Source organism: Mastigoproctus giganteus, chromosome 10, assembly GCF_048544385.1.
Source record: "Mastigoproctus giganteus isolate SK-2022 chromosome 10, ASM4854438v1, whole genome shotgun sequence".
NCBI classification, from domain to species: Eukaryota; Metazoa; Arthropoda; class Arachnida; order Uropygi; family Thelyphonidae; genus Mastigoproctus; species Mastigoproctus giganteus.
This window is the reverse complement of record NC_143584.1, coordinates 147,056,926-147,075,654: the sequence shown is the minus strand read 5'-3', so window position 1 is coordinate 147,075,654 and position 18,729 is coordinate 147,056,926. Positions and strand designations below refer to the sequence as shown.

The 18,729-nt window shown below is 35.8% G+C and overlaps 1 long non-coding RNA gene across 1 annotated transcript in view; it reads right to left on the bottom strand.

Moving 5' to 3' along the window:
- Nucleotides 1-7,958: 7,958 nt before the first annotated feature.
- LOC150079346 (uncharacterized) overlaps nucleotides 7,959-18,729 on the bottom strand; it is a 39,996-nt gene continuing 29,225 nt past the window's right edge. The window contains exon 3 of the long non-coding RNA XR_016547573.1: nucleotides 7,959-8,165. This is a non-coding gene — a long non-coding RNA (uncharacterized LOC150079346). The remainder of the gene's footprint in view (nucleotides 8,166-18,729) is intronic.

Sequence of the window (18,729 nt, the reverse complement as noted above, 5' to 3'; positions counted from 1 at the left end):
TCAACCTTTCAGGGTGAACGTCCCATGGACTTTGTAACCTTATGCTCATGGGGTCCGCTTCACACCTTAGAATGTAACTCACACCCTTCTAGCTAATGGCTGTCCCAGGGGTGTCTTCTCAACAGAGAAATAAATTGATAAGAATAATAATAACCTGAACCGAGAATTATCACGGGCCTTGCCATACTACAAGCCCCGAACACAGTCTAATTTGTCTAGGTATAAATTCGGCCATGAACCATATTTGTTTCAATAGTCATCTCCGTCGACGCTCCTGAGTGTGCTTTCTTCATTTCAGCTCATGTTATGGTAGAGTTGAAGTGAAGTTGTGTTTAGGATGATGGCAGTACGTCACACAACTCGTACAGAGATACTGCGGTATCTTAACATTGACGAAAAGAAGTTTTGTGCTTTTACGAAAGGAAGGTGCAAGGTATTTCACAATTAATTATCCAATTTTTTCACTCTCAGAACAGACAAACCGGCCTCATAACTCAACTTTATATTGCATCAATATACACGAAATTACCAAAAATATGTGGCCACCTGTAAGATTTCAGAAAAGTAAACCATACCTACCATCCACGTATCAGGAACTAATATAAAAGCAACTCTGAAGATCAACAAAATGCAGTGGATGGGTGAGGGCGCTGTACTTGCGATTTCCAAAGGCAAATCATCACAGGACGTCATTTTAACAATTAATCTGTTCATTGCAGAAAAAGGGCAGTACCCTAGACCAACAGTAGGGTATTGAAATTTTGCAATACCTTCAGTTTACAACCTGTATAGAAATATTTGCAGTACAGAAATTTGTCATGAGAATGGAATTACAGAGTAGATCTGAAAGGTTTACATCAACTGAAATTTTATTTAGTTAATTGAAAGTCTTGATATAGAAATTCCTCTTTTCCACCTTTTATCGGAAATCAATACACCATTTAATTTGCAAATATACGTGGAGTACTGTGTTTTTTACCATTTGAAATTTAATTGTTCATTTCCACATAATGCCTTTCACAGAGCACAGATAATGAAATAATAATTTTATTTCTGATTATATTTTTCGATTTAACTAAGGCAAAACACGATTAATGTAACTTTATTGCTTAGAAATTGTATGGTTATGGAATCAGAGGCAAATTATATAAACTTACACAAAGTTATATCACATCCAGATAACCCCAGGGGCTCACATCTGGTGAGTATGGGCTTGGCACACCCAGGGTCCTGAGCTGGATATCATCATTCTTCTCTTTCTTGGTGATTCCTTTCTGCTTCTCTCTCTCTCTCTCTCTCTCTCTCTCTCTCTCTCTCTCTCTCTCTCTCTCTCAGGGTACTCGGGAATTTTTTTTTTCTCTGGTTCAGCATAAGCCTCAGGCTTCCTTGCACCATATGGCTAATAATAATAATAATAATTTATAGCTAGTATAACTTGAAGGGGGGGGGAAGTGTTCTACAGGGCATTCATTCTGGACCTGTCATTTTTTATATTTTTTTAAATGGTATTTTTACCGAAGTCTTTGACAATGAAAATTTATTTTCACTGTCAAAGACTTCATAATTTTATATGTGATTAAGTAAAAACATACCGCAAATGACATATATGTTATAATCTGATCCTGTTGCAGTGTAAAAACTGATACATGTCAACTGTCCAGTCATAAATAAAAACAAAACTAAAATGATGATGAAGATTGGATACTTGAATGTTTGCCAGTGATAAAACTGTAATAAAATCATAATTGTTTGCATAGAGGTAATGTTAAATATTGTTACTTTTGAGACTATTAAATCGGTTGGCAAACAGAATTATTTAGGGATATGGATTAATTACGCCTCCATTCAGCAAACTCACATGTAGGCGGATTTAGGTCCCCCCAATTGGAATTAGAAACATCATATCGCAACGTACTGTTGCGCTCGACAGAAAACGAAAGAAAGGAAAGAAGAGACTGTGGCAATCACGCTTCGTTGAAATTCCTACTTGGGGATTCTCCTGATATTAAAAAATAATACATTTTTCGTACAGGCATTACACCATGTACACACACACACACACACACAAAAAATAAAAAACCTTGCTATCTACGCCTGACACCGACTAACTCAGCCACAGAGTGAAAAAAAAAAACCACTAAAGTTCCTCACAGTCATCGACCCCGAGCCTTTTCTACCGGTGCGGGGAGGACTGTGATAATACCACTCTCCTACCCCCGCAGACACCATCTACATACAGCACCTAGACAGGTTACAGTGTTTCCCAACCTTTTTTTTACCATGCCCCACCTAAGTCTTTCTAAAATTCTGATGCCCCCTATGTAACGTTGGGAAACACCGATATACATATTTTTTATATTCAAAAATTGAATTATTTCCTAAATGAAGCCTAATTACAACTTGTTCAGGACACAAAACTTAGGTTTTAGGAAGAAATCATTAGGAAATTATTAAGAAAAAAACAGTAAGTAAATTTTCAAAACATATAATGGACAACTAAAATTCAAGTACAAAATAATTTATATGAAAGATTTTTTTATAATATTTTAATTTTTAGTAATTATTATTTAATTGTTTAATAATTTCAACATTCCATGTGAAGTCACTTCTAGATGAGTGCACTAAATTTAGTGAGACCCTTGTGCTTGATGCTTGCCGCAGAGAGATTTTATATTGGGCTCCAATTTAGTCAGCTTCAGTCTCAAGTCTCCCCGTTTTGTGATATCCAGTCGATTTCTTTTCTTTAGGAACAAATCATTTATGGCACTAAATCCACATTCAGCTAAATATGAAGATGGAAACGGTAACAATAGCTCTCTTGCAAAGTTGGTTGAATTTGGGTATTTAATTTCTGTTTCATCACAAAGCCATGCCATCGCTCCTTTTATATTGAATAAAGTTTTAACTGACTCATCATTTTGCATTTCTGAGAGTTCTTCTTGGTACTGCATTGATACATCAGACAAATCCACTAACATTGGTTGCATCATCCAGGTTGGAAAATCAATTTGTTTTAAATCAGAAAACCTTTCTTTTAAATCAGCGGACAGAATTTTCAGATGATCGACAATAACAAGTACAGCGGTATCAGTCACTTCACATTTTTGCAGCCAACGAAACTGTTCAAAATTTTTGTTACAAATATATTTTTGACATAATTCAATAAATGTAATGAAACCAAATATCTTCGCTTTTGCATCGACGAGAGTTTTATTTGTTCCTTGAAGTTGTTTATTTAATATATTTAGTTTTTCAAAGATATCGGCTAAATAACTCACAAATGCTTTACCATCGACCGTTAACAGATGCTTCATTTCAGGTTTGTCACTTAAAAAGTCACTAATAGTATCAAATAGTTCCATGAATCTTTTCAAGCAGTTCCCTTTCGAGAGCCACCTTACTTCAGTGTGAAGTAAAAGTCTCACATGGTCTCCATTTTGTTCTTCACAAAAAAGCTTGAAGAGACGCTCACATTTGGCATTAGCTTTAATAGCATTGACACATTTTATAACTGATTTTAGTACTTCATGAAGAACAGGCGAAATATTTTTAGCTACCAAGTTTTCCCTATGAATAACACAATGCACAAGAAGCATTTCTGGATTCTCATCTTTCATCAATTTTAAGCAGCCATTTTTCTTGCCCATCATATTAGGAGCACCATCTGAAGCGCAAGATGTTATATTTTTCATTGGTATATTATTGTCATCTAAGTAATTTTTTAGCTTATTATATATATCTTTGGAGGTAGTGGTGCTCTCTAATGATTTACAGAATAACATTTCTTCAGCAAAATTACCTTTATCAATATATCTCACATAAGTTATCAGTACGGCTTCACTGTCTCTCAAAGTTGATTCATCCATTTGCACTGAGAATTTTCTTGTTTTCAGCTTTCCAACAAGTTGTATTTCAATATCTTCACTCATTTCATCTATTCTTCTGCTAACAGTATTGTTATTGAGTGGCATAGCTTTCACGTCTTTGTCATCTTTTTCCAGAACTGTTTTAAGAAATGCTGATATTGATGGTTTGATTAAATTCTCTCCTATAGTATGATTTTTCCCAGATTTAGCAATGAGTAAAGAAATTTCATAACTAGCCTCAAGAGTACGATTGACAGTTGCAGTATGAGCAATAAACAGAGACTTTAATGTTGCTCTTTTTTCAAAATTCTTCTTTAAAGTTTGAAAGTAATCTAAATCTGAATTTACATGAGCATTATGTTTCGCCTTCAAATGCGCCTCAAGACGACCTCGCTTCATTGATTCGTTGGTCAAGCATTGTTGGCATAAAAGACAAAAAGGTGACCTTTGATCGTGGATAGCGGGTATGAAACCAAATTTTAAGTATTCCTCTGAATACTGACGAACTTTTTTTTTACTTGCACTACTCATTTTACTGCGCAACTGAAAGAAATAAATATAAGATAAATCAAAAACTAAAAATAAACTATGCATTAAAGTTAATTTAATTTTATTTTAATATATCAAAATTAATTATTAGTACGCTTTTTGAATGAATAAATCACACGAATTACTGAATTCGGGCTATTAAATCTGTGGTCTCTGTGAACAAGCAGATAAGTCTAATTTGTCAAAAATGAGATAAGTGCACTATAATAAAGTATTTATTATTTACTATTATGTGACACGCAGCTATCTTCGTTATTGTAGTTTTAGCGTGAGTAATAAATATTTGTATATTCGAATATATGCGTGTTTATATGAGAGTGTGAAGTTTATTTTTCCTCTCCTGCAAATTCGAGTTTTTGGACTTATTTGCTTATTTACTGAGACCACAGAAATACATATATGACAAATACATACCATTGTATATCACGGTTCTTCATTAATAATAATTCTGTGCGTGGACAAAGTAATTTTTATTTTAATCTGATATCGTCAAACCTATCCAAATGTACAGTCACGATGTCCAAACGAGCGTTTGTATGAAAGGAATTACCTATTTCATATAACATGCTGAGTTTGCGGTAGGCTACAGTAGACAATCACTTTGCTTGCACATTGCATATGCCATAAGCAATCGTCCAATACAGTATGTACTATTCCTTCACTAGGCATAGTAAGCAATACTCTCCGAGCAAACTGTAGTTGATATTACTCCAAACTTTCAAGTGCAGCTCTATAGAAAGTACAACATTTAACGAATGCTTATTTAAAATTGAGATACCAACAATTCTTCTTTTGTACAAGTTAAATCATAGTAGGCGGTTGTTTTAAACTCTAGACGAGCAATTTTTGAATTGCCCCCCTGAACAATCAAATTGCCCCCATGTGGGGCGTGGGACCCACGTTGGGAAACACTGGGTTAGACGATCATAACTGTTGACATGAGAACATGTGCTTCCACGCCCCCCCCCCTCCAGAAAAAAAATTATGGATCCGCCTATGAACTCATATATTTTACTTGATTGACAAATTAAAATTCAACTTATATCTTTTCTATTACATTAAAAACAAATTATCTTTACGACCAGAGTCCTACTTATTTTGCATTAGTGGGCTCTGTGACAACCCATTGCAGTAAATGTATGGTCAAAGAGCTAACACATCAGATCAATATCACTAATAATTTCTTATTTAGAAGCCCAGACAAGTTACTGGAAGTAACATTCGGAATTATGTGAAAAAGAGAGATTTCTTTTTTCGGACACAAAATTATGTTACCTCACCAACAGATGTAACTGAGCACAGGCATGAATAATATAGATATTATTAATAACAGAAATGAATCATAGATGGAAACTCAGTATGACTTACAAGCATCAAAAGTTCCCCATCTTAATCACCCGAAAAATAAAATTTCTGAACAAATATGATTAAAGAAACCCATCTCATTTTATTAACAGTATGCTTGTTAACCTTGAGTTTAAATTTAGAACGACACACACACACACACACACACACACACACACACACACACACACACACACACACACACACACACATAAAACAAACTGAATTTCTTGATTAGAAGATTTTTAGCTCTATATTATAAAAAAATAAGAAATAATATTGGCTTATCTCTCATTTAAAAGTGAAGCTCTAAAAGTGAAGTTGTAAATTATCGACCTGTCAGTCTGACTACAGTAGTAGGGAAAATCATGGAGGCAATGATCAAGGGTGGAATTTAGGATCATTTGGATCGAATTGAAATTCTCAAGGATACTCAGCATGGTTTTATAAAGGGAAAATCATGTTTAACAAATCTGGTTCGCTATTTCGAAAGGGTCACTCACGAGCTGGATTTAGGGAATAATTTCGACATTGTTTATTTAGATTTCAGCAAAGCTTTTGATTCAGTCCCACATGAGCGGTTGCTTTATAAGCTGGAACAGGTCGGAATCACTGGGAAAATCCTTAGATGGATAGAAGGATGGCTTTAGGGCAGGAGGCAGAGGGTTGTGGTAAATGACTATTCCTCAGATTGGGTTGATGTAAGAAGTGGGCTTCCCCAAGGATCAGTATTAGGGCCACTGTTGTTTTTAATTTTCACAAACGACACTGATGAAGGGATAGAGGGCGTGATGTCTAATTTTGCAGATGATGTTAAAATTGGTAGAGTAGTTAATGATCACTGTCAAGCTGAGCTTCTTCAGAGAGATCTAGATAGACTTCAGGAATGGTCAGAAAAATGGCAGCTATGCTTTAATCCAACAAAGAGTAAGGTATTACACCTGGGAAATAGTAATCCCAAAATAACTTATTCACTTGGTGGAGTTCAACTAAAGCCAGTACTGGAGGAAAGGGACTTGGGTGTTACGATACGGTCAGACATGAAATTCTCTGAGCATTGTAAACAGGTTGCAAGGAAGGCCCATGGTGCCCTATCGATGATCTATCGAACTTTTGCAAGTAGAGATAGGGACGTGATAATCCCATTATATAAGGCTTATGTTAGACCACACTTGGAATACTGTGTTCAAGTATGGAGACCCGCACCTAAAGAAAGACATCGATCTTCTTGAAAGGGTGCAAAGACGGGTAACTCGCCTGGTGAGATCGGCAAAAGGGCATCCTTATGAAGAAAGACTTCGAATATGTGGGTTGCAGAGTTTGGAAACTAGACACCTTAGAGGAGATTTGATTGAGGTGTTTAAGGCTCTGAGAGGCATCAGTAAAATGAATGAGGACAAAATTTTCAAGATTATAAATGATGCTAGAACTAGGGGACATAAATTCTAGTTACGGGGGGGAAATGTTTAGATTGAACTGTAGGAAGTTTTATTTTAGCCAGCGAGTTATAAATTACTGGAATAAGTTGCCTTCATGGGTGGTAGAAGCCGACAGTTTGGGGAAATTCAAAGGTCATCTGCATAGTACTTTCGGGTAAGGGAAGCGCATAGGATGATAGGTTGAATTTCCTGTTTTTTTATTAATTATTATTATTTATTTTTATTTTTTGTTTTTATCATTGTTTTGTTCGGATTTTTTTTTTTTTTTTTTTTTTGGCTGGTGCAGCATAAGCCATAGGCTTTCTTGCACCATGCGGCCATTACTAATATTAATATTACCTACTTATGACGCTGCTCTGGTCCACTCCACTTGTTATTTTGTTGCTTGTCTGTATGCTGTTTGTGGGGAGGAGCAACTAACTGAATAATTTTAACCCTGTTTTATGCATCAAATAATAACTAGTAGAGAAGCAATTTATCTACTTAACAAGTTCTGTAATTTTGCTTTTTATTGGAAATAAAATATTGTATTTTATTATTATGATTATTATTATTTGTGTATATAGTGAATCTCCTTGCTACTTTATAATTGACGACTGTTCTTAGTAATTACACTTCTATTCTACAGTTTTGTCTTGCAAATTTTTAAAATGTATATCTTATATCTGTTTATGTACAGCTCCACTTATACGAAATCTTACAGAAACATTCAGACAGGAACAAAAGTTCCTATCGATTGCCAAAATATGTTAGCTTGGATGACACTAAAAACATTAAATCAGTTAACTTTGTAGTGTTCCCTACAGTTTGTTAACACTCCTCTTCTTACTTCCATTTGGCTAATTTTTGTCTATGAATATGCCTTCAGGATAATATTCAGTTTTTAAAGTCCTCTTTATCGAGTAAGGCAAACAACCGAATTTTCATCACGGATAAAAACTGGATTTTCCTGCACTCTTTGAGAACACTGAAAATAAAATAAATGCATTAATTTTTTCAGCAGTTGTACATAACATTTTTATATATACATATACACATAGTGAATGAACATTTATTAGGAATACCAGTCAGTTTGCATGATAATTGGGCGTGCCGCTACGCAGCAGTGTGATATGTCTAAGGTTGTGGGTATTTGGAATTTTTGGGTATGTACAAAACAGAAATCAATAAAGATATGTAACAAATAATTAAATAAATAAATGTTCGAGTGCTTCTTATTTGTCTAGCAAAATTCTAGTGGCTTTCACTTAGTATGAAAAAGTTTGCTGACTCCCCAGCAGACCCTCGAAGTTTGCCAGAAGAGTTCTGAACTATCTGTTTATTTTAATGAGCGTTTTTAAATTTTACTGGTTTTGAAATATCGTAGTTATACACTACTTTTCCAAAAGTAATCCGAACTCGCTTCCCCTCCACAACTTAGTAAATAGTGTGAACGAGATGTATTTTTCCGTCCTAAGAACCAAGGCAAGGTTCTTACGACGGACAAGTTCCACTGTTCTATGGAGCGAAGAAGTTCGTTTACAGGCTTCAAATTAGGCGGCAGAGCGTGGGAGTGGATAATGTTTAGGGATGGTCACCTATTACAACGTATTGTGTCCGCAGTCAAGTTCGGAGGAGGAGGAGACAGAGTCATGGTATGGAGCCAATACTCGTGGTTCGGGCTTGGACGATATTTGTGATGCCATAAACTATTATCGTTGAGTTGTACTGTCGTTTTAAATAATTCCAGTAGCCATACGCTCTGACATTGCCATGGAAATGAGCCTTCCATATTCCTCAAAAACTTGTTTTGAGGAAAATGATGGCGACGACTCACCTGGTTAGTCTACAGTTCAGATCTCAATGGAATGAAATGGAATGTCAAATCAGGATTTAACCAATATACTCCTCCTCTTTTGCAGTGAATCGGCGAATGCTCTGAAGGAAGAATGGATATAAATTCCTGCTATGTGCTACAAGAAACTAATCAGGAGTGCTCCTCGATAAAGAGATGCTTTCACTGAGGAGAGTGTGCGCGGTAGCACAGTGGTATCGTCACCGTCCTCCCCACACCGGGTTCGAATCCCGTCGATGACGCGAGGAACTTTAGTGGGCTTTTTTCACTCCGTGGCTTAATTAGTCGGTCACAGGAGTAAATAGCAAGGTTTTTTCCCCCCAGAAAGTGGGGTTTTTCCAGCAAAACAGGCAAATCGACCAGAGAACATACGTAATTTATAGACAAAATAAATATATGGGTAGATCATTTACGGTAGACCCTAATATCTTAATTTTTTTTTAATGAGGAGAAGGTGGGTCTACATCTTTTTAATTTGTTTATCAAAACTCGTGTTTTTCCAAATGGGAGATATCCGAATATTTTTTATAAGATAATGCATACCTAGTCTACATTAGAAAAATGTATAAACTCTTTGGAGGGAGTCAATTAGGTAGAAAACAATAGATGTAATTGAAGTTTGTGACTCTACAATGGTTTAAAAAATTTGTTTATTTATTTTATTTTATTTATTATTATTTTTTTTTTTTAATGAAAACAGACAATCAATGCGGCTTAGCCAATTTAATCATGGAATGATATTGGGGAAAGGAGAAATGCCAGCATGACTTTCAGTGGCGTTGGCGACATGGACTATGGCGACAGCTATCCCAACTCGCGATTCATCTAACATTGTCTAGCCTAGACCAGTGTTTCTCAAAGGGTGTGCCGCGTCACATTAGTGTGCCGCAAAATTTTCCAAGTGTGACGCGAAATCTTAAAAAACAACTAGCGTCGTTTTTATTTTAACATCATTGTCCGAATATAAGTACAATACCATTAATAAGCATAAAGTACACGAATGATCTTTTTATGACGAATTGAAATTGCATTCAGACGCCAACACTATTTGAATAAAGACCAATTATCTGTCGCCCGCAGACCACGTGAATCGGACCGACGCGATACTGTATAAGTGCGCTGACCCCTGAATTACCTCAGAAAGTCAAAATATGGGATCCCGTCTCTAGTCTCTCTAGTTCTCTGGGAGTTGTACACGTAGGCATGCGGCGTATTACGTGTTTATATATATCGTGTTTTTAATATTGTCATATTAAATTGTGTTTGTGTTGTAAAGTAAATAATTTAGGGTTAGGCGATTTCTTAAGGTAATTTAAATGCATATAAAAATTAAAAATTCTACAAAACCGTTTTTTGTTTATTAGAAAAAACTGAAAATGGATATACGAAAATTTTTAAATAAAAACAAAACTATTGATATCGGCGACAGTATTTCTACAGCAGATACAAATATATCCATTGAAAATAGTGATAATATGAACAATACCAGCGCCGATGAATCTCAGCCAAAAAGATCGAAAATTAGTACAAGAAAATATAATGTAGATTACTTAAATTTTGATTTTACGTGGACAGGGGACATAAATTTCCCCTTACTTTTATGTGTTGTATGTGGACATAAAAAGCAAACAGTGCAATGGTTCCTAGAAAGCTAAAACGCCATATGGAAAAAGTTCATCAAAATTTGATGTCTAAAGACAAAAGGTATTTTGAACGATTAATGCCAAACAAATACAAAAATTGGAAAACACAATAAAAGTGTTTGACAAAGCACAAATTGCCTCCTATGAAGTAGCGCAACTTATTTCACAAAAAAGGAAACCTCATTCGATTGGAGAAACGTTGATCGGTCCTGCTTGTCGTATAATGGTTAAATGTATGTTCGGCAAAGATTCAGAAGCTGAAATAAATAAAAAAATTCCTCTTTCCAACGATACTATAAGTCAATTTTTTTTTTTTTTTTTTTTTTGTAGTTGTTGGCACATAGGCTTCTGTGGCCATAAGGCACCTCCCAAGGTTTTTGCAGTACTTTGATCCAATCCCGGGGCGGGAATCGAACCCGCGACCTTTGGGTTGTCAGGCAGGCACTTTACCCACCTGGCTAGCCCGGTCGGCAATACTATAAGTCGAAGAATAATCGATATGTCGGAAAATATAGTAGAAAATGTTCAACCAAAACTTGATGGTCAAATTTTTGCTCCGCAAATAGATGAGTCAACAGATATAAGCGGGAAAGCACAATTAATGGGATTTGTTCGATTCATTAACGGAGATTTAATTATGAACCAATTTTTATTTTGTCAAGAATTGCCAGGAAGAACGACAGGAAGGGAAATATTCAATTGTGTAGATAACGTTTTCGAAAACACAAAGTTATCGTGGAATTTTTGTTCAGGCATTTGTACAGATGGTGCTGCATCAATGATCGGACCTGAAAAAAGGTTTTTTTGGCGTTTGCAAAACAAAAAAATTCAAATCTTATTTCTACCCATTGCATTATTCATCGAGAAGCTTTAGTAGGCAAAACTCTCCCGACAGAATTAAGCATTGTACTAGATGACGTAATAAAAACTGTTAACTATATTAAAAGCATACCTTTAAAATCACGAATTTTCAAAGAATTATGCGACAGCATGGAATATAACTACAATTGTAATTGTTTATTACTACATAATGATATTCGTTGGCTTTCTAGAGGAAAAGTTTTAGCCCGTGTATTTGAATTGCGAGCAGAACTCTGTGCAATTTTTAAAAATGAAATAAGTACCGCAGGAAAACAAAAGAATCGTATGAAAATACAAAAATTTTATGATTGTTTTAACAATGTATTGTGGTGTGCAAAACTGGCTTACATAGAACATATATTTGCACATCTTAATATTTTAAATACTAGTTTACAAGGGCGAAACGAAAATATCTTAACATCAACAGATAAGTCAATTGCTTTTGATAAAAAAATTATGCTTGTGGATAAATAAACTTGATGAAAATAATTTAGCTATGTTTCCTAAGATTCCTGAACAGATGAGAAATTTTCTTGCACCAATGGTGAAAAACCATTTGGATTTGCTTCAAAAGGCAACGAAAACATATTTTCCATCTATTAAAGGCGCCTCCGTAGCCAGGTGGGCAGGAGCAGCAGTGCGTAATACACGCTTCTTGATTAGACCGGGGTTCGAGCCCGTGACCACCAAATACGGAGGATGTGGAAAGTCTCAGGGAATGACCACCGCATATCCCCGGAGCAATATGGACTTAGTTGCTAATGCTCCCAAAAAAACCAAAACCATCTATTAAATCGGAAAAATATGACTGGATTCGAAATCCTTTTATTAATGATACATCAAACTGGAATATTTGTCTTGAAGAAGAGGAAGAACTGATTTCCCTTTCATCCGATCGAACATTAAAAATCAAACATTCGGAATTTCATTTGGATACTTTTGGATTTTAGTCAGAGATGAATATCCAAAGTTATCTAAAAGAGCAATAAATATTTTACTCCAATTTTCTACGTCGTATTTATATGAGTTAGGATTTTCAACTCTCACTAACACGAAAAATAAAAAACGATCAAGATTGGAAAATGTCGAAGATGACCTGCGAGTTGCTCTGTATGAAATAAGACCTGATATAGCAGAAATAACAAAACATCGTCAATCACATATTTCACATTGACTATAATTTTTTAAATAAAAATTCATTTGATCTCTACCAAATATTTGAATAATTTAAAGCTTTGCTGAAGGCATACATATTTTCTTTTTGTAATTATTTATTTAATAATTTTTATATTTTATTTTGGTTGTAAGAATTGTTTGCATAACACAGATATGATATAAGTATAAATAAAAAAAATTGTTAATATTATTTTTCATTCTATTTATTTAATTTAGAAATTTCTTCTATGACTACGTAGGTGTGCCGCGAAATTTTTCTTCTTTGGAAAATGTGCCACGAGAGTAAAAAGATTGAGAAACACTGGCCTAGACTGCATACTATCGTTTGGGAGAAATGCCTGCAGAGGCGCATCGATCACTGAACCAAGGCTCTCTTCCATGAGCCTTGGTTCTACAATCGGACTGCACTTCTTAGTGCACTTCTTAGTGCAGTCCGATTGTAGATTGTAGAACCAACGCATGAAGAAGAAAAAAAAAAAAAAACATAAAGCTATGGACTCTCAGTTACGCAATTGTACAGACTTTACTGGGAAATATTATAGTGTGAATATAGTGCTTATGTTTTGATGGAAGACCTTGCTACCCGTGCCATACGTGGACTACCTCCTGGTCATTGGACTCTACTTAAACGTTATAATACTTCTACAAGTGCAGTTTGTCACAATGACTCGCTTCTCCTCTGGTGATGGCTTCCCGGAACCATTCCTGAACAGTATACGTTATGTTATAACAGACTGGCCTCGTGTAAGAGTGGTTCCAAAGCATGGAAGAGAAGTATTAAAATTACCAACGTTAAGTACCGATATTAACCACCGAACTATAGATCTGCAAAATCTCTAGATTTTAACCCAAAAATGAGTTTGTGTGTGAGATTGAAAGGTTATCAAACATATAAACCAGTTTTAGTTCATTATTCGGAACTGAGCGAGTCTATACCGGAGTACCATCGCCGTCATTTCGTATAGTTCATTCCTATGAAAAATGACAACCTTCTGGATGGGGTTAGTACACAGCAACAGGATGGTGTTTCTAATAAATTGCCCATTGAGTGTTTACATGAAGCTGTTTTTATATATAAGGCACATACATTATACAGGTACAGTATATAATACGATAGATAAAAAAATATTGACATACAGGATGGGCCAAAGTTACGCAACCTGTTTATTTGAATATTGCAAATTACTTATTTTTCCCATTTAACGTGAAAAAAATAAGTAATGTGGTCGCAACAAACCAATCTAGAATTGGTAGGTTATTTCTCGTTTGCTGATATTGATTTTACATTGTGTCTTAGATCAGCCTTTTTGAAATATTTTCCCGATCTTTTTGAAATATGGACCACTTTTTTATATTTAAGGTAGAAGCTACGGCCCACAAAAATATTAAACTATTCAAGCAAATATATCAATCACTATTTTTTAAACAGTGAAATGTTGTTGTATTTGAGGGTTTTTAGCACAAGAGCCTCCTGGACCATATTGTGCCTACAATGACATGTAGTCCTACTTAACAAATAGTAGTTTGTTGTACAGTATGCATACCTGTATAATCCCCCAATTTTAATAGGATTGTTGCTTACTGCAAAAGAGCTCTGTTTTATTGTCAAGTCCCGCAGATCTCTTTCATAAATGTGTGTGTGAAAAGTGTGTTAGTTGTCTGACGGCACCAAAGGTTTCCCCATCTCCGCGTTGTATTCTTTGTGAGTGACACAGAACTCTGTGGAGGGCAGAGATTTAAAAAGTGTGTGGGGAGTGGTCTGTTGTGTAGCTTCATGTTCTGTTGTTTCTCTGACCATTTAGCCGTTGGGCCCCTATTGGGACCCACCGTTGCCCATACTTTGCCACGATGAGGCAGGTCAGACACCCAGTAGATTATTTAAGTACTCTAGCAGGCTCCACCACCTAATTTCCAAGGATTTCAGTGGCAAGCCTAAAAAAAAAAAGGGGGGGGGGTACACTAGAATTTGGCAGCATTGTTAAGGGCTGTACTCGGTCGGTTTAGTGAGAGAGGAGAGAGACTGAAGACTGGAGGAAAAACAGATAGAATGATAGGGACGATAGAGTAGGCATCCCCAAAGAGGTCAGTGGAGACGAGCCCCACCAGGCGAAGTATGAGGGAAAGCAGGGGGGGGGTTGAACGTACAATGTGTACAGAAAGGATAGGAAGGGAGGAGGGATTATGCTGTTAGTTAAGAAACACCTAAAATCTAAGGAAGTGCATCCAGTTGACACAGATGAACAGTGTGATCTTGAGTCAGTTTGGTGTGACATAAGTACTGAGAAAGTAAAATTGAAAGTAGGAGTGTGTTATAGCCCTAATGATTCTAATGAGTACAACGAACAATTGTACAGAGAAATAGAGTGGCCAGTAAATCAGAATGTCTAATAATGGGGGATTTTAACTTCCCAGGTATTGACTGGAATTTGTGGTTGGTCACTCGCACACTAGCAAGACTTTTGTGGATTTATTGGATGATTGATTTCTGCAGTAGCATGTTCGAGAGCCAACTAGAATAATACTCTTGATTTGGTTATTAGCAGTGATAACTCGTGCATTAAGAATTTGCAGATAAAGGAGCCACTAGGTGGCAGTGATCACAGTGTACTGATGTGGGATTTACTTAAAGATATTACTACCATCATGGGTAAAGGGAAGGTTTTTTCTTTCGTAAAGGTGACTACTGTGGTCTCAGATAGTTTTTAAATTCTATACAGTGGGATCAACTGATGATGTTGTTAACGGCTAATTCCAAATAGGAAGTCTTCAGGGACTTAATCTTGAAAGCTACTAGGCTTTTCATACTGATTAAGAAATACTCTTCAAGGATTAAGCCTAAACGGATGTCAGATGTACTAATGAAACTTGTCGCAGAGGGAAAAAAAAAATGCATGGAATGCATATAAATTATTAGGCGACACAGAAGCCTATGGTAGATATAAGCTAGTCTTTAACCAAGTCACAAAGGAGGTTAGGCAAACGACGGCAGATTATGAAAAATCTTTGACAAAGGATTTGTCAAAGATTTTTCATAATCTTTCAAAATCTTTGACAAACGATGCTAAGAAAACCAGCAAGGACTTCTTTACTTGTATAAACTCTAGAAGGCAAGGGATGAATCAGATTGGTCCACTTGATATCGATGGTTCGATTGTTGATGATCCTGCTCAGATAGCTGACAAACTGAATGAGTATTTTGCATCTACATTCACACATGAGGAATTCTGTAGGGAAGTGTAGGACAGAAGCTTGCGTATAACAGTGAGCTTAATGATTTTGTAATAACTGAGAGCAAAGTGGAGGAGAAATTGTTGAAGTTAAACATAAGAAAGTCATCTGGGGTGACTTTCTTATGTTTTCTCCTGTTATATTAAAGGTTATCTTATGACTTTCTCCGGTTATATTAAAGGAGGCGGCAAAGGAAGTAAGCAAACCCTTAACCATAATTATGAGAGCATCCTTGGACTCAGGGGAAGTCCCGACGGACTGGACAAGTGCAAATATATCCCCAATTCACAAAGGGGGATCAAAGGGTGACAGAGTAATTACAGACTTGTTAGTTTGACTTCTGTTCCAGGGAAAATAATGGAGTCACTGGTTAAAGAAGCATTGCAGGATCATCTAGACATCACTGCAGTAATAATTCAAACAGAGCTTGTGTTTGTTAAGAGAAAGTCTTGTCTGACAAATTTGATTAGATACTATGATGTGGTTACAAAGGAATTCGATGCAAAAAATAATTTTGATATCATATGCAGTACTTGGATTTCAGGAAAGCTTTTGACACTGTTGCGCATGGTAGACTACTTTACCAATTGAATCAGTATGGTATTAAGGGCAAGTCGCTACAATGAATAAAAGGGTAGTTGAATGGGAGAGAAGACAGAGAGTGGACGCTGTTCTTCGTGGATTAATTGTTATTAGTGGAGTCCCCCGGAGCTCGGTGTTGGGCTCATTGTTGTTTTCTGTATCTATCAATGATATTGATGAAGGTATATCAGGCTTAATATCCAAGTTTGCAGATGATTCTAAGGTTGGCTGGGTTCTTAATGACAGTAATGGCAGTGTCCTACTGCAACAGGATCTAGAAAAGTTGGGCAGATGTGCTCAGAAGTGGTAACTGAAGTTTAACATTGGAAAATGCAAAGCATTGCATATAGGTAGAAGAAACCCCAGAAAAAAGTACCAACTGTGTGGTACTACACTTAGGGTGGTATAAAATGAAAAACACCTAGGAGTAATTGTGCAGTCAGATCTGATGTTTTCTGAGCATTGCAGCCAGGCTGCCAGAGCAGGTCATGGGTTGTTATTAATGATATACAAGAATTTTGCTAGTATGGAAGAGGAGGTGATTATCCCTTTGTATAAGGAAATAGTCAGGAGTCGCCTTGAGTACTGCGTACAGGTCTCGAGGCTTCATTTTAGGAAGAATGTTGGGTTACTTGAGCAAGTACAGAGAAGGGTAAAAAGATTGGCGAGGAAACAAAGTGATCTGCTTACCAAGAAAGGCTTAAGTTCTGCAAATTGCAGCGTCTGGAGACTAGGCACCTGTGAAGTGATCTGATTGAGGTGTATAAGGCTCTCAATGGGTTGAGCAGGCTCAATTTTGATGGAATTCTTCCTCTTTCTCAGATTACGAACCTGAGGGGGGCATAAATTAAAATTTAGGAAAGACAGTTCTAGAATAGATGTGCGGAAATTTACCTTTAACCAGACGGTAGTTGATTGCTGGAACAAACTTCCATTTGTCGTTGTGGAAGTTGACAGCTTAAATAAATTCAAGAGGGAATTGGACAAATTTTTAGAGGGAATGGATGTGTGAAATTTTTTTTTTTTTTTTGGCTGATGCTACATAAGCTTATACTACTTATAAGAGTGCAACTTCAAGAGTGGATCTTAGTCATTGCTTTCAGTAAGATCTCTTGGATATTTGTAAACGTCTACGCCCCTCTCTTGAACTGCATTCCACAACGGGGGAAGTTAATAACGCGTTTATAGTCGGCTGATCGGTAACCGTTTCTGCCTTTATTCAGGAAGGGCCCTTTTACTTTTTTTACGAGTATCAGTAATGCATCTAGCCTGTTAAAACTCTGACATCAGTGCCTTCAAGGATTGAATTTCCAAAATTCGGCTGTTGAACTTTTACTTTTTTTTATTTTCTTTGTTCTATTACATGCTTCGATAACATCCATAGAGTTATTACTGTTTTGATGAAACAGCGGAAAAGAAAAATGCGTTATTTTAAAGAGAGCACCACTTTGATAATTACAAATTCTGCTGCTTTACCTCACATTTTTGATACGATAATCATAGCACACGATGTTTACCTTTTAAAGAAGTGTTTTAGTAATATTCGTGCCGGTTAATTTTCATAACAATGATCGACTTGTTTCTTATTTGCATATTTTCCTTTCTTTTGAATCATCGCAATAAAACTTAGTTATTAATGTTTTCGTGTATATAGATTAATATGTATGCTATAAATACATTAAAACATTTATCCATTTTTATGTTTTTGCTTATGACTACCTTGTATTTCTACATGTTAATAATTCAGATAATTCTTCCTAGGAGAATTTAATTTGTAGTGTAAGAGTGAGTGTATTTGTGGTGATTTTCTTCATATCGTGAGATGTCTGATGCGCTTTGTAGCAACCATAGTTGCAGGTACGTACAAGAGATACAGCTTTTGCCATTTCACGAACTTTAAGTGATGTACTCGTAAGATTTGAGAGAGCATACGCATTTATATTAGAGTGAGAAGAAGGCCATTTTTTTAAAGAGAAAATATTCTTTTTTAAAATTTTATTTATGTATTAATATTATTATTGATATTGCGAGTATATTGTTGTAACTTAACTTTTGGACATTACTATAGATTAAGCTTATGCGATTTAAACTCTATTGAATACGTTGCAGCCTTATTTTGGGTTAAAAATATTTAATAAGTCCTTTTGTAATGAAAATGAAATTTTTTTTATGAATGAAAAATTGTGATCATTAAGGAAAATCGCGCT